Source organism: Anomaloglossus baeobatrachus, chromosome 2 (genome assembly GCF_048569485.1).
Source record: "Anomaloglossus baeobatrachus isolate aAnoBae1 chromosome 2, aAnoBae1.hap1, whole genome shotgun sequence".
Classification (NCBI taxonomy): domain Eukaryota; kingdom Metazoa; phylum Chordata; class Amphibia; order Anura; family Aromobatidae; genus Anomaloglossus; species Anomaloglossus baeobatrachus.
Genome location: NC_134354.1, coordinates 650,462,916 through 650,483,158, shown reverse-complemented (window position 1 = coordinate 650,483,158; position 20,243 = coordinate 650,462,916). Strand labels below are relative to the sequence as shown.

The 20,243-nt window shown below is 45.5% G+C and overlaps 1 long non-coding RNA gene across 1 annotated transcript in view; it reads left to right on the top strand.

The window, feature by feature from the left end:
- Positions 1–17,190, top strand: part of LOC142290477 (uncharacterized) — a 49,491-nt gene extending 32,301 nt beyond the window's left edge. Inside the window, exons 2-3 of the long non-coding RNA XR_012750320.1 lie at positions 16,532–16,604; positions 16,712–17,190. This is a non-coding gene — a long non-coding RNA (uncharacterized LOC142290477). The remainder of the gene's footprint in view (positions 1–16,531; positions 16,605–16,711) is intronic.
- Positions 17,191–20,243: the final 3,053 nt, after the last annotated feature.

The window sequence follows — 20,243 nt, the reverse complement described above, 5'->3', positions numbered from 1 at the left end:
CATCTGGTAAAGAAAATGGCTGCAACCAGAAACTTTGACGCCCGCACAGATGGTGGAACGTGTTGTCCTAGACAAGTACCTGCGAACCTTACCGGCTAAGATCCAGAGGTGGGTCGGACAGGGTGACCCAACTAGCGCTGACCAGTTGGTGAATATGGCCGAGCGTTACAGGGCTTCTGAAAGACTACTCCAGGGGACGCTTTCACCTTGCTGGGGTTCTAGGAAATCGCCTGAAAGTCCTGCTAAAACTACTCCTTTTCCAAAAGAGAATGTTGCAACTAGGGGTAGCAGGTCCAGAAAGGACTATGTTAGTGGTGTAATTTCTCAGCAAGTCACCAGGCTCAGACTGAGGTTCCCAACTGGGAGGCAAGGGCCTATACAGTGTTGGCGATGTCGTGGGCTCGGCCACGTAGCTGCTAACTGCCCATTAACTACAGAGCCTATGGACTGTAACACTACAAGGTGTCTGTCATTATATGTACAGTCAGTCTGTGCTGCGGAGATCCTCACAGGAAATGAACAACATGTGTGTTGCATTGAGGTCAACGGCTATAGTGTGAATGCCATCTTAGACTCTGGCAGTCAAGTAACCTTGGTACATGCTAGCTTGGTGGACCCTGGAGTAATAACAGGTTCAACTGTGGGCATTAGTTGCATACATGGCGATACTAAAAACTACCCCATAGCCTGGGTAACTCTTGCCACGCCCTTGGGGGGCCAAAAGACATCAGGCGGTGATTGTAAAGACTATGTTGCATAGTGTAATCCTGGGGAGAGACTTTCCCTTATTCTGGTACTTGTGGAATGTTAAAAATGGCGTGAACACCCCGGTTGAAGAAATACTGGTGAACGATACCCTGGGGTTAGCCCCTGAGCCACTGGAGCAAGATAGGGGACCCAACACAGGGGTAGCGCCAGAATCTGTAGACTCTCCTCTGGCTGTGTTTGCAGGCGAGGCGGACACGCTAGAGGATGTTATAGAGATGCCAGGTCTTGAGGTGGCCTGTGATAATTTCGGGACCGCTCAACACCAAGATCCAACTTTAACAAGGGCATGGGAAAATGTGAAGGCCTCTGAGGGAAACCCAGTGTACCCAGGGGCTCAAAATGTGTTTCCACATGTGGCAGTGCAACAGAGCATGCTATACCACATTGACAAGATGTGAGGAGTGGTGGTGGAACAGCTAGTGGTACCCAAATCCTTTCGTCAGGTGGTTTTAGACCTGGCACATAAACATCCCTTGGGGGGCCACCTGGCTGGAGAAAAGACAAAAGACCATATTCTGCAACGTTTCTTTTGGCCGGGTCTGGTGGGAGATGTAACTCGGTACTGTCAATCCTGTCCTACATGGCAGTTGACTGCGCCTATGACACATTTTAGAAGCCCCTTGGTACCCTTGCCAATAATAGAGGTGCCCTTTGAGAGGATAGCAATGGATATAGTCGGTCCATTAGTTAAATCTGCCAGGGGTCATCAATACATTTTGGTGGTACTGGATTACGCCACCCGTTATCCGGAGGCTGCACCCTTATGGAATGCCAATGCAAAAGCAATTTCAAAGGAGCTTTTGAACATGTTTTCTCGCACAGGCATTCCGAAAGAGATACTTACGGATCAGGGGACCCACTTTATGTCTCGTATTCTCAAAGAACTATGTAAATTACTAAAAAATCTCCCACCTGCGTACCTCAGTGTATCACCCTCAGACGGACGGTCTGGCCGAGCGCTTTAATAAAACCCTAAAGGGGATGTTGAAAAGGGTAGTGGATAAGGACGGGAGGGATTGGGATACTCTCCTGCCATATCTCTTGTTCGCCATATGAGAGGTACCCCAATCCTCCACGGGCTTTTCACCTTTTGAATTGGTCTATGGGCGGTGTCCCAGAGGCCTGTTGGATATTGCCAAGGAGACTTGGGAGCAAGAGGTGACTCCTTACCGCAGTGTAGTTGAACATATAACACTTATGCAGGACAGAATTGCGGCAGTTATGCCAATAGTCAAAGAATGTTTGGAGCGCGCACAACGCGCCCAAAGCAGGGTGTACAACCGGGCGGCTATAACACGAGTTTTTCAACCCGGGGATCGAGTGTTAGTCTTGGTACCTACTGTAGAAAATAAATTTCTTGCAAAATGGCAGGGGCCATACGAGGTGCTGGAAAGAATAGGTGAAGTGAATTATAAGGTACACCAACCAGACAAGAGAGAACCCCAACAAATCTACCACGTAAACTTGCTTACGTCCTGGTGGGACAGAGAGAGTCTGGTAGTGGAAACTACCCTTGATAGTTGGCCTCGAGTGGCACCAACATCTGAGGTAAGTGACCCCCAGATAGTACCACCAGAGGTGGGTATTGCAGACACGCTATCCAAGACCCAAATACAAGAAACCAAGGAGTTCGTACAGAGAAATGCAGATATTTTTTCAGAACTACCTGGCCGTACTCACCTAATTAAACATGACATTGTCACCGACCCTCAGACACGTGTACGGTTAAAACCGTATCGAATTCCTGAGGCTCAGAGACAAGCCATTGCCCGGGAAGTAGAGAAAATGCTGGAGCTCGGGGTTATTGAGGAGTCCCGGAGTGAGTGGGCTAGTCCTATCGTGCTGGTGCCCAAGCCCGATGGGACTATCCGGTTCTGGAACGATTTTCGCAAGTTGAATGAGGTATCGAAATTCGATGCCTACCCCATGCCAAGAGTTGATTAACTTATAGAGAGACTAGGTTCCGCCAGATACATATACACTATTGATTTAACAAAAGGTTATTGGCAGATTCCCCTCACTTACTCTGCCAAAGAGAAAACTGCCTTTGTTACGCCACAGGGACTGTTCCAGTACCGGGATATGCCATTTGGTTTGCATGGAGCCCCAGCCACCTTCCAACGACTAATGGCTATTGTCCTAAAGCCCCATGTCCAGTATGCATCCGCATATTTGGACGATATCATTATCTTTAGTGATAACTGGGAAACTCATTTGCCAAAGGTGCAAGCTGTTTTGGACTCTCTAAGGACTGCCGGTTTGACTGCCAATCCCAAGAAGTGTACATTGGGGTTGGAAGAAGCTCGCTATCTGGGAGACATCATTGGTAGAGGAGTTATAAAACCTCAGGCAAACAAAGTGGACGCCATTCAGAATTGACCACAACCGGTCACCAAAAGACAGGTCAGAGCCTTTTTGGGGATCGTTGGTTATTACCGGCGGTTCATCAAAAATTTTGCTACCATCGCAGCCCCACTCACGAATCTTACCAAGGGGTCAACCTCTGTCTCAATAAAGTGGAACGCAGAAGCAGAGGACGCCTTTCAAAGGTTGAAAAAGGCTTTATGTGACCAACCAGTGTTGGTTACCCCAAACTTTACACGGGAGTTTATTGTTCAAACAGATGCCTCTGGTGTTGACCTCGGCGCGGTGTTTTCGCAAGAAGTGAACGGCGAGGAACACCCAGTGGGCTATCTAAGCAGAAAACGTACGGAGGCAGAACAAAAATACAGTGTGGTTGAGCGAGAAGCCTTAGCTGTGAAGTGGGCCCTGGAAACCCTGCGCTATTATTTACTAGGACGCCGATTTGGGCTAGTGACGGACCATTCACTCCTAACATGGATGTCCCAGGCAAAAGAGGGCAATGCGCGGGTGACACGCTGGTTCTTGTCGTTACAAAATTTTAAATTTTCAGTGGAGCACAGAGCAGGCACGGCGCATGGGAATGCAGACGTGTTGTCTAGAACGCACTGTTTGCTAAGTCATTGGGTCCGACCCCACGGGTTCGAACAGAGGGAGGGGGTATGTGAGATGCCGAGGGGAGAAATACTAGAGAACAGGTATGTTTCTCCTCGGTTCATTTCATATGTCTCCATATACTGACTGTGGAGCAGTCGGCCCATGCAAATGGGCTGGGAAAAGCTGGCAACATTATATCTGGCTCAGCAATAAGGTAGTCACTGAAGCCTGTTTATTTCAGTGTAATTTTGGGCTCGGTTTTTCCTGGAGCAATCAGTAGGAATGGCAGTGGGACTGGTTGCTCCCTTCTCCACATTCAATCCAGGGTTTTGATTCCTCACTGGATCAGCTGAAATAATCAGGAGGCATTCAGAACAGAGAGGCTGCTGAGGAGAGGTACAGGCTCATGGCTGCTGGGGCTGAGACTCCATACCTCCACTGGCTGTGCTGAGGAACCCACACAGTAAGAGAACACTGTTTTTTGTTTGTTACATAGGTTTATTTTGTAGTTAGCATTCTGTTGTTAGTTAGTGGCCAGACGGCCTTAGACGTTTATTTTCCTGTTTTTGCATGTGTAACACTGAGGGATAAGTGTACACAATAAACACGACAGTGGCCGTATCTGTTTGGAACCTCCAAGTCTGCCGCTGTCATCTGTGAATCCATAGCCACTCGCTTGGACCAAAGCAAAGATCCCAGCTGAGCTATATTCCCTGTCTCACAACATATATGCTGTGTATATATATTACACACACACTATATATATATATATATTAGTGTCATGGACAAAAGTTTTGAGAATGACACCAAAATTATATTTTCACATGATCTGTTGCCCTCTGGTTTTTAACCCCTTAACGACCGCCGATACGCCTTTTAACGGCGACAAATTAGGGTACTTCTTCCGATCCGCCGCTTTTTAACGGCGGTCGGAAAAAAGGGTCTAGCGCCCCCCAGAGTCAGAAAATTTCCGGGGTCTCAGCTGCCGGGGGTAGCTGAGACCCTGGAGATCATGATTCTGGCCGGTTTTTCCGGTCCCCGCTCTCCTGATGATATAGATATAGATATATATATATATATATATATATATATATATACATATATATATACATATATATATATCTCGATGATCAGGTTACAGTAAATGACCGCGCCGGTAAAAAATGATTTATCTCCCATCTGGCATGATCAAACATGTCAGATGGGAGATAAATCTTTTTCCCGGTTCCCTCCGGTCCCCTCGGTATCCCCAAAGTGCCCCCCCTACCCCCAACCCCCTCCCGAAAATCCAAGATGGCCACGCGCACCGGCGAGCACAGCAGCGCGCCGGCCGCATTTCCCCCTTTCCTATGGTTTCTGTCGCATGTGCCATAACACATGCGACAGAAACCTGCTCCCCAGGCCCTACCGGGTCCCCCCCTATCACCCCCGGTGTTTCCCGGTGTCATACATACCTGTCGGAGCGCTGATCCCCCGTGGCCCCCTCCTCCGGCTCCTTCTCAGCAGACGCCGGTCACATGTGCAGAGCGCGGCTGTCAGCTTCCTGTGTTCAGGACGCTGGCTGCTGCTGCTGCTCGGCACACTGCAGCTGTGACCCAGGGAGGGTGGGTGCAGATTCATTGCACCCACTCTCCTCAAATGGAGGGTCCTCACACCTAGAAAATGGGGGATACGTTCCCTGAACGTGTCCCCCATATTCTAGAAGGTCCAGAGTCGACGTGGGATGTCCAAATGGATTACAGCGGATTTTTTTTTTCTTTTCTCTTTTCTTTTCAATAAATTGGTCAATCAGGGAATGTTTTGGGGAGTGTTTTTTCAAATAAATTTTTTTTTGTTGTCAATTTTTTTTTTTTATTACTGTCAATTAGTTATGTCGGGTATCTGATAGACGCCGTGACATAACTAATTGCTGGGCTTGATGCCAGGTGACATTACACACCTGGTATCAACCCCATTTATTACCCCGTTTGCCAACGCACCAGGGCGCGGGATGAGCTGGGGCGAAGCGCCAGAATTGGCGCATCTAATGGATGCGCCACTTCTGGGGCGGCTGCGGCCTGCTATTTTTAGGCTGGGAAGAGTCCAATAACCATGGCTCTTCCCATCCTGAGAATACCAGACCCCAGCTGTCAGCTTCACCTTGGCTAGTGATCTAATTTGGGGGGACCCCACGTTTGTTTTGTTTTTTTTAATTATTTATTTATAAATAATTTAAAAAAAAAAACAGCTTGGGGAACCCTCCAAATTGATCACCAGCCAAGGTGAAGCTGTCAGCTGTGGTTTGCAGGCTACAGCTGTCTGCTTTACCCTAGGTGGCTATCAAAAATAGGGGGGACCCCACGTCATTTATTTTAATTATTTTTTTTTCTTTTTGGGCTAAATACAAGGCTAGGCACCCTTTAGTGCCACATGAAAGGCACTAAAGGGTGCCAGCTTAGAATTTTCAGGGGGGTGGGACGTTATATATGTTTGACATCTATCCATTCATCCATTGTAGCATTTTAGGCTATGTGCCCACAATCAGGGTTTGCAGCGTTTTGGACGCAGAGTGTTTTCCCTGCATCCATAACGCTGCGTTGTGCAGTAGAAGCACAGTTGAAGGATTTTTAGAAATCCCGTGCCCACTGTGCTTCTTTTCTCCGCAGCATAAACCGACCTGTGGCGCAGCTTCCCGAGCCTCAGCATGTCAATTTATGCTGCGGAGATGAGTGTGCTCTGCAGGTAGGATAGAGCTCCACAGCAGCCTGAACCCAAATCGTGGGCATGGGCAGCTGCGTTCTCCCGTGGACAACACTCACATCTCTGCAGGAAGGCTGACACTGTGTACTGGACGCCATGTCGCTGGATCATGGCCACATAGCCTAAAAGAGAGAAATTTGTTGCTACAGCAACATTTTTGTGAAGTACCTGTGGATTCAAAATGCTTACTATACTTCTGAATAAAATCCTTGAGGGGTCCAGTTTCCAAAATGGAGTCACTTGTGGGGGGTTTCTAATGTATAGGTACCCAAGAGGCCCTGCTAATGTGACATGGTGCGCGCAATTTATTTCAACTTTTCCAAAATTCAAATGGTGCTCCTTCCATTCCAAGCCCTCCCATATATCCAAACAGAGGTTTTTGGCCACATATGGGGTATCCCTGCGCTCACAAGAAATTGGATAACAACCTGTGGGGTCCACGTTTTGTTGTTGCCTCTTGAAAAAGTGAGAAATGTGATGCTAAAGAAACATTTTTGTGAAAAAAAATGAAAATTTTCAATATGGCAACCTAAGCTTATCAAATTCTGTGAAGTATTCGTGGATTCAAAATGCTCAATATACACCTAGATAAAAGCCTTGAGGTTTCTTGATTCCAGAATGGGGTCACTTGTGGGGGGCCTCCACTGTTTAGGCCCTTTAGGGGCTTTCCAAATGCGACATAGCGTCCACTAATTATTCCAGCCAAATGTTCAGTCAAATTGCACTCCTTCCGTTCCAAGACCTGCCGTGTGCCCAAACAGTTGATTTCCACCACATATAAGATATCACCAAACTCAGGAGAAATTGCAGAATACATTTCATGGTGATTTTTTTCCTGTTACCCTTGTGAAAAAAAAGCTACCTGGTTGAAGTAACAATTTTGTGGTAAAATTTTATTTTTTTATTTTCATGGCTCAACGTTATAAACTTCTGTGAAGCACCTGGGGGTTCAGGGTACTCACCAAACATCTAGATAAATTCCTTGAGAGGCCTAGTTTCCAATATGGGGGTCACTTGTGGTGGTTTTTTGCTGTTTACGTACCTTAGGGGTCCTCCAAATGCAACATGGTGCCCGCAATCTTTTTCAGCCAAATTTCCTTTCTAAAATTCAAATATTGCTCCTTTTCGTTCCAAGCCCTCCCATTTGTCCAAACAAAAGTTTCAGACCACATGTGAGGTATCACCGCGCTCATAAAAAAGTGGGTAACAAACATTTGGGTCAAATTTTTGGAATTACCTCTTGAAAAAGTGAGAGAATTGATGCTAAAGCAACATTTTTGAGAAAAAAATTACAATTTTCAATATGACAAAGTAACGTTATCAAAATCTGTGAAGTACCTGTGGGTCCAAAATGCTCAGTATACCCCTCGATAGAAGCCTTAAGGGGTCTAGTTTCCAAAATGGGCTCACTTGAGGGGGGTTCCTGCTGTTTAGGTACCTTAGGGGATCTGTAAAAGCAACATGGTGCCCGCAATCTGTTTCAGCCAACTTTGCTTTCCAAAATTCAAATATTGCTCCTTTCATTCCAAGCCCTCCCATTTACCCAAACAAAGGTTTCTGACCACATGTGGGGTATCGGCGCGCTCATAAGAAAGTGGGTAACAAAGTGTGAAGTCCAATCTTTGGTGTTACCTCTTGAAAAAGTAAGAAAATTAGTGCTAAAGTAACATTTTTAGGTAAAATGTTAATTTTTATTTTTTTTCATTCCATATTACTTTAGTTCCTGTGAAGCACCTAAAGGGTTAATAAACTTCTTGAATGTGGTTTTGAGTACCTTGAGGGGTGCAGGTTTTAGAATGGTGTCACTTTTGGGTATTTTCTGTCACCCAGGCCTCTCAAAGTCACATCAAATGGGATGTGGTCCCTAAAAGAATGGTTTTGTAAATTTTGTTGAAAAAATGGGAAATTGCTGATGAACTTTGAACCCTTCTAACTTCCTAACCCCAAAAAAATTTGTTTCAAAAATTACGCTGATCTAAAGTAGACAAGTGGGAAATGTTATTTATTAACTATTTTGTGTGACATAACTCTCCGGTTTATGGGCATAAAAATTAAAATTTTTTTGTCAAATTTCAGATTTTTTCACAAATAAAATAAAAAAATATCATCCTAAATTTACCTCTAACATGAAGCCCAATATGTCACGAAAAAACAATCTCAGAATCACCGGGATCCATTGAAGCGTTCCAGAGTTATAACCTTATAAAGTGACACTGGTCAAAATTGCAAAAAATGGCCTGGGCATTAAGTACAAATCTGGCTTCGTCCTTAAGGGGTTAATTGTGTTTGTCTGATGTTTACATCACATACAGAAATATAATTGCAATCATATTATGAGTACCAAAAGGTTATATTGACAGTTAGAATGATTTAATGCAGCAAGTCAATATTTGCAGTGTTGACCCTTCTTCTTCAGGACCTCTGCAATTCTCCCTGGCATGCTCTCAATCAACTTCTGAACCAAATCCTGACTGATAGCGGTCCATTCTTGCATAATCAATGCTTGCATTTTGCCAGAATTTGTTGGTTTTTGTTTGTCCACCCTTCTCTTGATGATTGCCCACAAGTTCTCAATGGGATTAAGATCTGGGGAGTTTCCAGGCCATGGACCCAAAATCTCTATGTTTTGTTCCATGAGCCATTTAGTGATCACCTTTTGCTTTATGGCAAGGTGCTCCATCATGCTGGAAAAGGCATTGTTGGGCACCAAACTGCTCTTGGACAGTTGGGAGAAGTTGCTCTTGGAGGACATTCTGGTACCATTCTTTATTCATGGCTGTGTTTTTAGGCAAGACTGTGAGTGAGCCGATTCCCTTGGCTGGGAAGCAACCCCACACATGAATCGTTTCAGGATGCGTAACAGTTGACATGAGACAAGACTGGTAGTAGCGCTCACCTCTTCTTCTCCTAATAAGCTGTTTTCCACATGTCCCAAACAATCGAAAAGGGGATTCATCTGAGAAAATTACTTTACCCCAGTCCTCAGCAGTCCACTCCCTGTACCTTTTGCAGAATATCAGTCGGTCCCTGATGTTTTTTCTGGAGAGAAGTGGCTTCTTTTCTGCCCTCCTTGAAACCAGGCCTTGCTCAAAGAGTCTCCACCTCACAGTGCGTGCAGAAGCACTCACACCAGCCTGCTGCCATTGCTGAGCTAGCTCAGCACTGCTGGTACTCCGATCCCGCAGCTGAAACAGTTTTAAGATACAGTCCTGGCATTTGCTAGTCCTTCTTAGGCGCCCAGGAGGCTTTTTGGCAACAATGGAAGCTCTCTCCTTGAAGTTCTTGATGATGCGATAGATTGTTGACTGAGGTGCAATCTTTGTAGCTGCGATACTCTTCCCTGTTAGGCCATTTTTGTGAAGAGCAATGATGGCTGCACGTGTTTCTTTAGAGATAACCATGGTTAACTGAAGAGAAACAATGAAACCAAGCACCAGCCTCCTTTTAAAGTGTCCAGTGGTGTCATTCTTACTTAATCATGACTGATTGATCGCCAGCCCTGTCCTCATCAACACCCACACCTGTGTTAATGGAACAATCACTAAAACAATGTTAGCTGCTCCTTTTAAGGCAAGAATGCAATGATGTTGAAATGTGTTTTGGGGGTTAAAGTTCATTTTCTTAGCCAATATTGACTTTGCAAATAATTGTTGTTAAGCTGATCACTCTTTATGACATTCTGGAGTATATCCAAATTGCCATTAGAAAAACCTAAGCAGTAGACTTTGTAAAAATTAATATTTGTAGCATTCTCAAAACTTTTGGCCATGACTGTATATTACACACACTATATATTACACACACAACCTATATATATATATTACACACATACTCTACATATATTCCACACACACAATATATATAAGCTGTGTGTATATACATTACACACACACACATTTATTTATATATATATATATTATATATATATATATAATTTGCCTTATTCTGTCTGTCTTGCTCCAAAATTGTGTCACCGTGACAGTGTCGTTAGCATGACAACTGTCGGATTGGCCTGGCCCCCCCCCCACGGATTGGCCGATCGCCTCGGCCTGGCCCCGCCCCCCGCATGGATTGGCCACTTGGCCGCTCGCCCCGACCCTCCACACGCATCGACCGCTCGGCCACGCCCCTTCCCCCGAATTCAAACGAAGCCCCGACTCCCCCAGCCCAGACATAACCTTGCGATGCTGGGATCGTGACGGAGCCGGTGTACGCTGGTAACCATGATAAACATCGGGTAAGTATAGGAAGCGCTTCCCTTAGTTACCCGATGTGTATCATGGTTACCAGCGAACACCGGCTCCCGGTACACATGTGCAGGGAGCCGGCATACGCGGCGGTCAATAATGAAGTGTCATGCAACGGTGAAAGAGTTAAAGACACTGCAAAACACTTCATTATAGGCAGCGGGCACCCCCAGAAGAGAGAAGGCAGAAGAAAGACCCCACAGTCATACTCACCAGACTCCGACCGGGAGCAGGTGAGCGCATCAAGGTCCTGCAGCGGCGGAACACACACACACGCGCGCACACACATAAGAACAGACACACACATAAGAACAGACACACACACATCAGATCACACTTACTCACTCTCACACACACCTCACACACACATCAGATCGCATCCGGATGTTGTGAGCGCGTATGTGCGATATCGTCAGTGTGTGTGTGTGTGTATGCGATCGTGTGTGTGCGTGTATCCGATCGCGTGTGTGTGTGTGTGTATGCGATCTTGTGTGTATGCGATCGTGTGTGTATGCGATCGTGTGTGTACGCGATCGTGTGTGTATGCGATCGTGTGTGTATGCGATCGTGTGTGTGTGTGTGCGATCGTGTGTGTGTGCATGTATGCGATCGTGTGTGCGATCGTGTGTATGCGAGTGTGTGTGCGCGTGTATGCGATCGTGTGTGTGCGAGTGTTCTGATGTGTGAGTGTATGTGATCGGATCTGTGAGTGTCGGCAGAAGGCAGAGGAGCACGGCGTGCAGCACAGCTGCTGGGACCGCCCACCGGAGGGCACAGGGAGAAGTGGGGTGTGAGTGTATGCGATCAGATGTGTGCATGTATACTGTCTGATGTGTGACTGTGGAGCACGATGGGGAGTGCGCAGCATGGGGGATGGAGCACGATGGGGGGTGCGCAGCATGGGGGATGGAGCACGATGGGGAGTGCACAGCATGGGGGATGAAGCACGATGGGGAGTGCGCAGCATGGGGGATGGAGCACGATGGGGGTGCGCAGCATGGGGGATGGAGCACGATGGGGGGTGCGCAGCATGGGGGATGGAGCACGATGGGGGGTGCGCAGCATGGGGGATGGAGCACGATGGGGGGTGCGCAGCATGGGGGATGGAGCAAGATGGGGGGGGTGCGCAGCATGGGGGATGGAGCACGATGGGGGGTGCGCAGCATGGGGGATGGAGCACGATGGGGGGTGTGCAGCATGGGGGATGGAGCACGATAGGGGGTGCGCAACATGGGGGATGGAGCACGATGGGGGGTGCGCAGCATCGGGGATGGAGCACGATGGGGGATGAAGCACGATGGGGGTGCACACCTCCCCCCCAAAACACACACACCGCCACACGCGCACCGCACACACACACTGGGAACCACAAACACCACCCTACACAGACAACGCCACACACACACAACACCCAACACACAAACACCACGGCATACACAAATATGCGCACATACCGCGCAACACACACACTGCACAAAACATACCTCCCCCAAAACACACACACGCACTCCACACCCACACAAACCATGCAACACACACAGCACCACACACACAATGCTGCAGACACACAGCGCTCCACAAACAACGCAACACACACAACGCAGCACACAAACAACACCGCTCTCACACCCTCACACCCAGAACATTTACAGCGCCCTACACAAACACTGGCAACTACACCCAATATATATATATATATATATATATATATATATATATATATATATATATATATATATATATATATATATATATATATATATATATATATATATATATATATATATATATATATATATAATATAACAATAAACATTCATTAACTACACAATAAATTCTAGAATACCCGATGCGTTAGAATCGGGCCACCTTCTAATACACACACACACACACACACACTCACTCTAGAGGAGTTCTTACCTTCCCCTGGCTTGTCTCTGGTCTGCAGGCTCCATTGATTCTCTTCGGCAGGAAACAGGAGTCCAGGGCGCACAGCGTGACATCACAGTTAGCAGACACGGCAGCGTCTGTTAACTGTGACACTCCCGGGGCTCCAGAAGAACATTTGAAGGTGCAGTGCAGATCTAGCCGACATGTGAAGCCGCATGAAGCCCCCTGCCCTAGCCCAGCCAGCTAATAGCAGAGGGCAGATAACCAGCCCCATACAGTATGAAGCACGGGGGAGGCCTCACTGAGGACCCAGGGGCCTCCGGTGGATACCCCGCTGTTCCTGCATACTCGCCTCACCTCGGTCCCCCGCCGCTGCTCCTAGTTCACCAGATGTCTGTGTTCTGATTAGTACTTTAACACAGTGGTGGCTGGCGCTTACTAGTGACGTCACCGCTGTGTTGAAGAACTGTCAAAGCACAGCGGGACAATGATGAGAGGGCGCATTGCACTCTGTCACCGTCGCTTTCAGATGCCGATACATTTGAAAGTGCAATCGGGGAGGAGGGGCGGTGCTTGAGCTGATACCGCGGGCAACCGTCCACGGGCCCGTCTAGCTCACGGACTTCATAACAGTCGCGTAGCCTGCCTCTATTGACGGTACGCCACTGGATACCAGTATTGGACTATGATCCGATATTACTCTAGCCAAATATTCAACATTTGAAATTCCAGAATCCATCATTTCATTTCCCAAGGCCAGATCTATACGGGAAAGGGTACCATGGGTTGCTGAGTGACAGGAAAAACAGGTCACCCCTAAATTCCTTATCCTCCAAACATCTACCAACCCCAATTCTTGAATAAAGATACCAAATGCTGTCGCTTCATCCCTCCTCGCCTCCCGTGAGTTTCTGCTCCTGTCAAAATATGCATTTATGACATTATTAAAGTCACCGACCAACAAGAATGTCAAATTTCCCCATTTAGCCGAACGCTCTCTCACCTCTCTAATTTTGACACTAGTGTAAGGTGGTGGAACATATATAGCAGTAAAGCATAATAATTATCCATACAACATACAGATCACCATTACATATTGTCCCTCTGTGTCTATCCATGTCTCCACTTCTTCATATAGGGCAGATCTATGGACCAACACAGAGACCCCTCTAGCATAAGTAGAAAAAGTAGAGTGATACGCCTTTTGCACCCATCGCTTGTTCAGTACATTTGTCGTTTTGCTCGTCAAATGCGTCTCCAATAAACACATTATTGATGGTCTCTGGTCTAGCATATATTTTATCACTGCGTCTCTTCTACCTCTATCTGACAGTCCTTTTTGTATTATTGTACTATCAAGGTCAGTTTTTAATATCCTACATAGTTTGGTGTCATCAGCAAAGACTGACACTTTACTATCAATCCCATCCACAAGGTCATTAATAAAGAGATTAAAAAGAATCGGTCCTAGCACAGATCCCTGCGGCACCCCACTGCTGACTATAGCCCATTTAGAGAATGTACCATTTATGACTACTCTTTTTTTCATATCTTTTAGCCAATTCCTTACCCAGTTGCATATAGTTTCCCCTAGTCCTTGCTTCTGGAGCTTCATTATAAGGCTATTATGTGCTACAGTATCAAATGCCTTTGCAAAGTCCAAATAATTCACAGCTGCATTACCAATATCCAGGTTTGCACTTACTCCCTCATAGGACCCCAACAGGTTGGTTAGACATGACTTATCTTTCATGAATCCATGCTGTTTGCCAGTTATTATATTATTTTCTGCAATATATTTTTATATATAGTTAGGTTATATTAGTTTCCATAACTGTCCTTGGGTTTGACATATAAAATACAGGATGGCAGGGATGGATACTGCTGATGGTCCCTGGTATTGTGTAAATGTCCCACAAAGAATGAATGATTATATACAGTATCTAACTTTGAAAAACCACTCCCTATTGCACCTCACATCTAAAGTACACCACTTTTATTATTGTTGCTGGTATTTTTATTGAAAAGGTCACAATACTAGTGGAAGTAATTGTCAGAGCTTGTATCTGACCCATTGGAGGCCATTGGAAAGGGGGGGGGTCATTAGGGGTCCTGTTACCTTAGTCTCTGACCGTTTCCTTTACACTTGGGGGCTGAGGATTCATCGTGGGGGAGGCCATCAGAGTCATCTGTTTTTGCTTCTTTGTGCACTTTTTTTCTTTTATATGACTTGATATCTCATGGTTTCTTTATAGGGGGGTATATTTCTTTATTTTCAAGATATATAACTAGATTTCTTTACTTGTCTTTTATTTCCTATTTGCTGCTATCAAATTAAAAGACCCTGTGGCATCAAAAAGTCAGATGACATCACTGCCTTCTATGACATAACGAGGATCCAAACGTTCTATGCTACGACATCACAATGACATAGTTCCATAAGAACGTCACACGCAGTCAGATCTGCACATTCACACTGACACAGAAGCTGAAGATGGACACGATTCGTGGTAAGGTTAGAGTCACAATGTGAGTGCGTAAGAAACATCGGACTGCACATGGATTATGTCTGGTGCAGTGCAATTTACGTACAGGCTGCCTATGGAGAAGCTCCTCCGCAGCTGTGATCTGCTCACAAGATCAGAACACACTTACATGACACTCGGTCATTGGCATATCGTATCGGATGGTATTGCATTGGATGCCATATGCTAGTGTGACTTTAGCTTAAAAGGCTCCTAAAAGGTATGTACGACAGCGACACCCCCACCATCCTCACATACTGTACAGCTCTGGCAAAAATTAAGAGAGATCACTGCAAAATTGTCAGTTTTTCTGATTTTTCTCTATATAGGTATATTTTTGAGTAAAATGTAAATTATTATTTTATTCTATAAACTACTGACAACATGTCTCCGAATTTCCAAGGAAAAAATGTTGTACTTATTTTCTGAAAATGAGAAATGGTCAGAATAACAAAAAAATGCATTGCTTTCAGACCTCAGATAATGCAAAAAAGCAAGTTCATAATCATTTAGAAACAACAATACTAATAATGTTTTAACTCAGGAAGAGTTCAGAAATCAATATTTTGTGGAATAAGCATGATTTTTAATCACAGCTTTCGTGCGTCTTGGCATGCTTTCCACCAGTCTTACACAATGATTTTGGGTGACCTTATGCCACGCCTGGTGCAAAAATGTAATCAGTTCTTCTTTGTTTAATGGCTTGTAACTATCCATCTTCCTCTTGATTACATTCCAGAGGTTTTCAATGGGGTTCAGGTCTGGAGATTGGGCTGGCCATGACTGGGTTTTGATGTGGTTGCCCTTCATCCACACATTGATTGACCTAGCTGTGTGGCATGGCACATTGTCCTGCTGGAAAAAACAATCCTCAGAGTTGGGGAACATTGCCTGAGCAGAAGGAAGCAACTGTTTTTCCAGGATAACCTTGTATGCGGCTTGATTCATACGTCCTTCGCAAAATTTAATCTGCCCAATTCCTGCCCAATTTCTAGAGTAAGGTAATCTTCTCTGATGAGTCTAATTTTCAGCTTTGCCCAACACCTGGTCGTCTAATGGTTAGACGGAGACCTGAAAAGGCGTACAAGCCACAGTGTCTTGCACCCACTGTGAAATTTGGTGGAGGATCAGTGATGATCTGGGGATGTTTCAGCAAGGCTAGGATTACGTTATATGTGAGGGGCAGTACAATGTCTTTGTAGTGTGTATCCGTATATACGTGTGTCCTGTATATTACATGTGAGGGGCAGTACAATGTCTTTAGTGTTTATCTCTCCCGGTTGTACCATCGTTCCTCCTCCATCTCTCCCGGTTGTACCATCATTCCTCCTCCATCTCTCTCCTCCAATCACTTCTTCACTGTATCTGTGATCTTGTTTTGATATAAGTAATCTTTTCTTATAGACACGTCGATTTGGTTTCTGGACCTTTCCATTCTCGTATAAAACTCACAAAGCAATGAGGATGACACCAGCAGGTATGTATGGAGGGGTCTCAATTACTATTCTTAGGGCATGTTCAGGGACTTTTTGTGCTAATAAAACTCTTTTTTCATTTCTCCTAATAAAAATTCTCTGTTTTCAGTTCCCGTTAGTGAGTGGGCCATGAAGAGTCTCCATCTGAAGCCTCAAGACCATCACAAGACGTAGCACAGCACTACATGGGTGATCACATTGTGTCTTTTCCCTTATGTGATCATCCGTTTTTCAAATGGACGATCACTTATTTCTAGTGTTTTCTCGGTGTCTGAACATTTTTTTGTTCGTTTCCTGAAGCGCTTTGACGGCGCTTTTTCTGTTTTTGAGTAATATTTTTTAAATAATTTTTTTGACAACTTTTTACGGGCATTTTTCATCCGAAAACACAAAACGAGCGAAAAAGGCATCATCGGGGAGTATGTTTTTATCCTATTGTGTATACAGTATATAGAGTTTTTGTAGCGGGGCCCAGATTCATCAATACAAGCGTTGTTTATGCCTGTTCTGATGAGGGGCATGATGGAGTTACACCAGTTTCATTACGAGGCGCAGTGTAACAAACCTTACCATATTTCAAGATTAAGACAATGCACCCTGAAAGATTGGTAATAGATTGCTTAGGGCGCACAAGCCGCCATTGTTCTCGGCAGTGTGACTCCTGTTTACACAGGACGATGCACCACCGTGAACAATGAAGAGCTTTTTTACTGCACAAAATCGTTTCACCCTACAAACGAGCGTCTTGGTTGATCATCGAATGATCGCCAGTGTGCATGCAAAGATGTCGTGAGCGAATGCTCGCTTGTTCACGAGAATCTTTCAGTATAAATTTTATCCCTTTTTATCTGGATTTATTTTGCTTTTTATTAGCATTTTTCTGACTTCTTTTTAATTCAATGGATAAAACTGGAAAGCGCTAATAAAAAGCAAAAATAAAATATTCCCGAGTGCTTTATCCCCGACGGTTTTAAGGGCGGGAAAAAAAAAGACAGTGTGAACATTCCTGAAACATTGCAGAACAGACACAGATGGACGTCACACGACATGGACGCTCACAGACGGACGTCACAAGACATGGACGCTCACAGACTGATGTCACACTACATGGACACTCACAGACTGACGTCACACGACATGGACGCTCACAGACTGACGACACACTACATGGACGCTCATACACGGACAGAGCTGGTTCACTACAAACAATTAGTAGTTAAGTGTATATTTGTATATTATGTCGATTGTGAGTCTTAACCTCTTAATGACCAGAAACAGTTTTTCCGTTTACCATCCATTTGCGATATTTTTGCCCTTTTTCTCGTAGAGATGCTTCTCCACAGATAGATTTTTTTATTTTCATATTTATTTGTTCTGTTTTTGTCATAAAGTCATTAAGAGGTAAGGACAATATTCCTGGATTGTAAATTGTATTGCATGTGCAGCAGCATCAGGCAGGCAGTATGGGCGGCACGGTGGCTCAGTGATCAGCACTGGTGCTTTGCAGCGCTGGGGTCCTTGGACAACATCTGCAAGGAGTTTGTATGTTCTCCCCGTGTTTGCGTGGGTTTCCTCCGGGGTCTCCGGTTTCCTCCCACACTCCAAAGGCATACAGTAAAAGGGGGCGATCAGTATTGGAAAAAGATTGTTGTCGTTTATTTATTTATTTTACTAGCTGTAGTACCCTGGCGTTGCCCCGGATAGTAACTGTCTCTCTGTCTCTCTCCCAGTCTCTGTCTGTCTGTCTCTGATGTCTGTCTCTGTTTCTCTGTCTGTATCAGTTTCTTTGTCTGTCTTTGTATCAGTCTTTAGGGTGCTTTACACACTGCGACATCGCTACCGATATATCGTCGGGGTCACGTCGTTAGTGACGCACATCCGGCGCCGGTAGCGACATCGCAGCGTGTGATACCAAGGAGCGACGATCAACGATCGCAAAATCGTACAAAAACGGTGATCGTTGACACGTCACTATTTAATATCGTTGCTGCTGCAGGTATGATGTTGGTTGTTGTTCCTGCGGCAGCACGTATCGCTATGTGTGACACCGCAGGAATGACAAACATCTCCTTACCTGCGTCCCCCGGCAATGCGGAAGGAAGGAGGTGGACGGGATGTTACGTCCCACTCATCTCCGCCCCTCTGCTTCTATTGGACGGCCGCTTAGTGACGTCGTGGAGACGTCGCTGTGATGCCGAACGCACCTCCCCCTTGAAGGAGGGATTGTTCGGTGTCTCCAGCGACGTCGCTGAACAGGTATGTGTGTGTGACGCTGCTGTAGTGATAATGTTCGCTACGGCAGCGATCACCACATATCGCACATACGACGTGGGCGGGTGCTATCGCACTCGACATCGCTAGCGATGTCGCAGCGTGTAAAGCACCCTTCTGTCTGTCTCTGTATCAGTCTCTCTGTATGTCTCTCTCTCTGTGTCTGTCTGTCTCTCTCTGTCTGTCTGTCAGTCTCTCCTCGTTTCTCGTTCCAGGTCTGTATCGTTCCAGGTCTGTCTCGTTCCCCATCTGTCTCTGTCTCGTTCCCCATCTGTCTCTGTTTCGTTCCCAGTCTCTGTCTCGCTCCCCGTCTCTGTCTCGCTCCCCGTCTCTGTCTCGCTCCCCGTCTCTGTCTCGCTCCCCGTCTCTGTCTCGCTCCCCGTCTCTGTCTCGCTCCCCGTCTCTGTCTCGCTCCCCGTCTCTGTCTCGCTCCCCGTCTCTGTCTCGCTCCCCGTCTCTGTCTCGCTCCCCGTCTCTGTCTCGCTCCCCGTCTCTGTCTCGCTCCCCGTCTCTGTCTCGCTCCCCGTCTCTGTCTCGCTCCCCGTCTCTGTCTCTTTCCTTGTCTCTGAGTTCATACCTTGCATGTTTGATGTGGATTTTATACACAATTTATTTTTCAGCCCCAGGAAAGTGGGTGAGTTTATCTTAATCTCATCCCCATTCCAGTCTGGGTAGGGCAGAATCCATATGGAAATTGGCTTTTTTTATGCTTTTTTTTATTTTTTATTTGCAGCATGTCAATTTCTTAAGCTGATGTTACATATTCATTTCAGTGTGGATCTTTAAATTTGCATGTTAAATTGCCGGTCTGGCAAAAAATATAGATGCACTTTTTTTCCCCATGCATCAACACTGCAAATTTAATTTTATTAATCCAGTTGTAAAATCCGTACTAAATACGCAAAGTGTGAACTCAGCCTAAAAGAGAATGGTACAGCTCTGCCATTTCTGATATAAGCTATAGACAAGGGAAGAAGTCAACCATACTTTTCTAATACTGAACAACTCTTTTTGATCAATTTTAGTACAATTAAATTATTATTATTATTGATTACTTATTATAATTTTTGGTTCACTGCCTATTGCTAATAAATAAACTTAAAACAAGAATCGGTCTCAGTGTTTTTCTTCTCTGCAATTATTATATCACACATTTACCAGGACACATCGATGATACTTCATTTTTCAGATCCAGTCCCCTGTCCATCGTCCATGTTCCAGATCCAGTCCCCCTGTCCATCATCCACTTTCCAGATCCAGTCCCCCTGTCCACCATCTACGTTCCAGATCCAGTCCCTCTGTCCATCATCCACTTTTCAGATTCAGTCCCCTGTTCATCATCCACTTTCCAGATCCAGTCTCCTGTCCAT